Raw genomic sequence first — 6,000 nt, forward strand, 5'->3', positions numbered from 1 at the left:
TTATACTTTACTTTGTCCAGAAAAAAAATTGTTCACCATTGTGGAAAACTCACATGACCAAAACAACATGGCTCATGTTATCCGAATCCTCAGTGAAGCCCATCTGTATCTGCTTTCATAGCCATTACGTTCAGGATGATCAGCAATTTCGGTGTAACAAGCCGTTCCAAATCTTAGTGGCTTAAAAACAACAGTCAGTCCTTCTGCCCCGTGCATCCGGGGTAGGCTTGGCTCAGCTGGGTGGTTCTGCTGCAGACTTGGTCAGCTGGGCTTGGCTCGGAGCTTGGGTTGGGCCCCAGTCTGCTCCATGTGTCTCTTCTGAAGGGGCGGCAGACGCCTGGGAGAGGCTCTTCTCAGGATAATGGCAGAGGCACAAGAGAGCAAGTCCCACCGCACAGCACATTTCACGCCTCATTTCGGTCTTCCTGCGATGGTCGCACTTGGCCAAAGCAGGCCACATTGGTAAGCCCCAAATCAAGGGGTGGGAAAGAAGGTACCCTCCTCCCACGGAGGTAGAGGGGAGAGAGTGAGTCTTTCTGAGCAAAAATCTTATCCACCTCAGGGATTCCACATGAATGTCCTGATTTCAAAATGTCATATATAAAGAAAAAAATTCAGTTTTGCCTTACTTAAATCCAAGTGTACTCATTATAAGAAAGTATATGCATCTGACTACTTCATTGTAACATAACAGTGTGGTCATGCTGAGCACTTACATTTGAAATACATATTCTATTGAAGTAACTGTCCTTTTATTTTTAAATACTTTATATGTTTTATTCAAAAGTAGGCATTTAGGTAGATTACCCATGAATTTCATTTCAGGAGAGTCCAGAGGGTCGGCAAAGGGTAAAGGTGAGCCAGTACAGCCCAGCCTGGGGAGGGGCGGTGCAGCCGAGCCACACGGGGCTCCGCTGGAATCCTGCTCCACCATTCACAAATGAATCATGTCACTTCAGGCAAGTGGTTTCACATCTCTGAGCATCTCCCAGGTGTACTGTGGGGATAATAATACGTATCTCTTTCCAGTTTCAGGAAGAATGAAAGGAGATCTCACTTGTGACATTCAGGACCCTGGCAGGAAACAGATGGCACCCTCAAGTGGGGTAATTGAGGGGAGTTTCTCGTTTTCAAAATTATTTTATTGCGGTCACCTTGGTTTATAGAACTGTGTGAATTTCAGGTGTACATCATTATATTTCAGTCTCTGGATAGACTGCATCGTGTTCACCACCAAAACTCTGGTTTCCATCCATCACGTCACCATACACATGTGCCCCTTTCCTCCTTTCGCCCTCCCCCCACCCCCTTCCCTTCTGGTAACCACCAATCTCTTCTCCTTATCTATGGGTTTGTTTGTTTACTCTTAAGGGGACTGTCACCCACGTTGAGGGCAGAGTTAAGGTAAACTACCCAGGGAGTGTGCATTCCCTCAGGGCTGTTAAGAGCAGGGAGCCATTTCCACCCCTGGGTTTGCAGGGCCAAGGGGAGACAGAAGTTACTGGAACCCAAAGAGAATAATTATATGGAAAGGGCAGCCCTACAAGAGCCATGGCCTCAGCAGAGGGCCTCAGCCAACCATGACAAGCACACAGGGAGGAGGCTGTGGGGGTAAACACTCCAGCCTCACTCTCTTCCCTTGGCCCTCAGACCTTCCATCTCTCCACGTCTCCTATTGGCCAAAAACAACCCGAGGTGAGACATGGAGGTGCTTGTTGATGGTGTCCACAAAGGTCGGCCTCCCAGCGCAGACAGCAGGAGGGGAAGAGAGGAGAGTAGATCTGCAGGAGCAGACAGAAGATGTTCGACACAGCGTGAAAAACACTCAACGTGGAACACGGCAAAGGAGCAACTCTGTGAGTGGCAGCACTGTTAAATCAATAAGTAAACACAAACACACACACACGGGAAAACAAATAACCTCTCCAAATTAGGAATAGAACCTCCACCAGAATCCAGTCCATCTTTCAGAATAGGAAGAACATCTTTCTCCTCTACCCATCTTGGGTTCTCCAGCTGAGGCCATATAAATTGGACTAACTAAGAGAGAAAGAAAAAACAAGCAGAACTGTATTAACCTGTGCATCAAGCATACACATGGAGTGCTTAGAGATGAGTCTCTCAAAGCGGTGGTTAGAGTGGGCTTATACAGCATCTTAATAAAGGAATGATACATTTTTAGAGAGATGACAAGACAAAGGAAAAGGACTTGGAGCTCCTAGGGCGGCAAGTTGTGGGAAGACAAGGATATGGGGAAACTCATGGTAGATAAGGGTCTAAAATTGTTTCCAGTGATCAACTTCTGTCCCCTTGGTAGAGAGGAAAGGGGAGGGGGACATCTTTGTAAATTACGTCCTGCTTTTAAGCAAACAGGGGAAGGGCAGAAAGCTTTTCTTGTATCTACTTCTCAATTGCCTTCAGCTCCAGATCCTCCTTCCCCAGGATGGCATATTTAGAAGCGGCCTATTCTGTTCCCTTCCGATCCCTACATTCACAGTCAAAGGCTTTTCCTACTGCATTCCTCTATAGATTACACCACATTTCTGCGTCAATGACGACAACTTGCTCTCTCTGAGCCACACACTTTTGAAACTTAAAGGTAATAATACCCTCAAAACATATTAAGGGGAAGCAGCATTTTAGCTAAAGTTTCGGGGAATTATGCATTTCCAAATGCTCCCCGGCAGCTCGGATAGCGAGTGAAGCTAGATGGTAAATTGCTCATAAACTACGCCAGGCGATGGCGACCCCTCTTTAAGCCAGTACCTTGGTTTACAGGCAGTTCCTGATTACCTTAAGTAGCGCAATATAAAACAAACCCTTGAAGGGTAGAACAGCTTTCTGGAGTGTTCCCAAAGCCTCACTGAGATAAAAGGCGGTCTCATTCACCCTGACGGGCACTCAGGCAGAAGCATCACCAAGTCTGCTTAAACCAGTTCCAGCAGCCGCGGGATTAGTCCTGGATATTTATGACTCCCTGACTGAGGGGAAGGCGAGGCCGCCTGATTTTCTACTTTCCGCAGGCCTGAGTCCTTTCAGAAGCCTTAACCGTGGGGATTGTGGTAACTAGTGCTGAGGAGCAGCCGGGGTTCCCGGAGTCAAAGGAAAAGTAAACACATCCCTTTGTGTGCAGTAGATTGGCTGCTTCTTTTTGATATCACATGCTTTCAATTTCCAGGTCTGAAAAAACCCACAAGGCGACATGCAGAGGCACCAGCCACCGACTGCCAGTCTGGCATTTCCCCGGCTGGAACCGGGTGTCAGGATTCTGAACTGATACCTTTTGAAATGCCGCTGAGTTTCTCGGGGAGTCAGGTTTGGGTGAATCTCTTACTATTACCCAGTGACCTCCGGTGCCTTCACCTCTCAACCCCAGATTAACCCCAAGTGTCACAAAACAGAAAACTTTAAAATAGGTTTTTGATTCTGAATCTGTCACCACGCTCCAGGAAAGACGATAGCAAATCCAGGCATTTGCATGTGCGCGTACTCCCTTTGTGCGATAATCCAAGCCCATAAACACAGATGTGTGCCTTATTTCATCATCTAAAACCACACATCCAGTAGTACCGTTAATACACACAGACAGCTGCTCGGATAGAAACCAAATCTGTAACTAACAGAATCCGTACTGCACTTTTCACAAAAGGTACCATATTTCATCCTCTTTACGGACCTCTAAAGTTACCATGAACTGATGTATTTTACATGTGGAGAGAAAGCTGGTCTGGGCGATTGCAAGATCTGTCCAAGGACACAGAGCTAACAAGGAACCGAACCAGGACTTAAATACAGGCCTATTCCACTCTCAAACTCTTAGTCAAAAGAGAATTGTGGCTTGCCTTCCATTTATTCAAGATAACCGATATTAGGACATAAGTTTACAGTTTTTCTTTTCTTTCTTTCTTTTTTTTGCTGAGGAAGATTGGCCCTGAACTAACATCTGTTGCCAATCTTCCTCTTTTTGTTTGAGGAAGATTACCCCTGAGCCAACATCTGTGCCAGTCTTCTTCTATTTTGTATGTGGGTCGCCGCCACAGCATGGCTGACAAGTGGTGTAAGTCCACCCCTGGGATCTAAACGCACGAACCTGGGCTGCCAAAGCAGAGCACACCGAACTTAACCACTATGCCATGGGGCCAGCTCCAGGTTTACAATATTCTGAAATGGCAAAATTTAAATCTGGGGCTGGCCCAGTGGTATAGTGGTTAAGTTCACATGCTTTGCTTCAGCAGCCTGGGCTTTGTGGATTTGGATCCTGGCATGGACCTACACACTGCTCATCAAGGCATGCTGTGGTGGTGTCCCACATACAAAATAGAGGAAGATTGGCACAGATGTTAGCTCAGGACAAATCTTCCTCAAGCAAAAAGAGGAAGATGGGCAACAGATGTTAGCTCAGGGGCAATCTTCCTCACTAACAAAAAAAAAAAGTTAAATGTATTGTACTACTTAGTGTTAGAATAAAAACTTTAAAACTTAAGGATTTATTTTCTCAAATAACTCTTTACAAGGATTCCAAATCAAGCCTAAACTTACTTACTGAATAAAATGATGCTCATTAAAAACACAATTTGCTTAGATAACTGCATCTTTGTTATATATTTTCACTGTTTGATCCATGACCCACTTAACATTTAGGGATGGTCATGTGAGAAGCACTGAGTAAAAGCAAAACAGCTCACAGCAGTGAACGAAAGCCCACAGAAGTCAAATGCAACTTTGTTGCAAGTTATTTTGTTCCCAAGATTTTATGCTTAATTAGTATCATTCACGACAATATTCTTTTGCTACTGTGACAGATCAGTACATTTGCCTGATGAAAACCAACTCATCATCATCATCATCAAAAAAGAAAGCTAAATAGAAAAACTCATTGATAAAGATGATGAGACAAGAATTGTTTTCAAAGAAATGCAGGGGATCTAACCCCCTTCCACAGAGACCAGAGTATTTTTTGACTGTGAACAGAGTTCTTGCTGCCACAGCTGTCCGGCTTCTTTGGGACCTCCTCCTCTACCATGATGAATTCTTTGATAAAAAGTAAGAATTTTTCTCTAACTCCTGATGTATATGCCGTAAGAAGTATGCAGAATCACCTATGAGATATTGTTAATGTTTAAGCTGAACCTGTTCAAGCTTTTAGATCTCACTTCCAGTTTATAGAAAATACAGGGGATAGAGGATCAAGAGGAACACTAAGAGGAAATAATCAGACAAATCCAGAATGGGCGATAGTCCAAAAGTTAACGTCATGGGGAAAGGGAAGGTACTGTTCTAGATCAAAAGAGAACGGGGCCCACCCGGTGGCGCAGTGGTTAAGTTCACATGTTCCACTTTGGTGGCCTGGGGTTTGCTGGTTCGGATCCTGGGTGTGGACATGGCACCATTTGGCATGCCATGCTATGGTAGGCATCCCACATATAAAGTAGAGGAAGATGGGCACAGATGTGAGCTCAGGGCCAGTCTTCCTCAGCAAAAAGAGGAGGATTGGAAGCAGTTAGCTCAGGGCTAATCTTCCTCAAAAAACAAACAAACAAACAAACAAACAAAAAGAGAAGAAACAAGTGCGATGTATAAAACTCAACTGGATCCCAACTCAAAGAAATCTAGCTGTTTGGGGCTGGCCTGGTGGCATAGCAGTTAAGTTCACATGCTCTGCTTCAGCGGCCTGGGGTTTGCAGGTTCGGATCCTGGGCATGGACCTATGCACTGCTCATCAAGCCATGCTGAGGCAGCATCCCACATACAAAATAGAGGAAGATGGGCATGGATGTTAGCTCAGGGACAATCTTCCTCAGCAAAAAGGGGAGGATTGGCAGCAGATGTTAGCTCAGGACTAATCTTCCTAAAGAAAAAAAAAAAGAAAGAAAAGAAAAGAAATCTAGCTGTAAAATATGTATTTGGTGAATAATAGAAGATTTGTGAATATGGTCAATATAATAGATACTAGGAATTTTTTGTAGATTTTCTTAGATGATGTGGCAGTAAGTGGAATGA

This window comes from Equus quagga, chromosome 3 (assembly GCF_021613505.1).
Source record: "Equus quagga isolate Etosha38 chromosome 3, UCLA_HA_Equagga_1.0, whole genome shotgun sequence".
NCBI classification, from domain to species: Eukaryota; Metazoa; Chordata; class Mammalia; order Perissodactyla; family Equidae; genus Equus; species Equus quagga.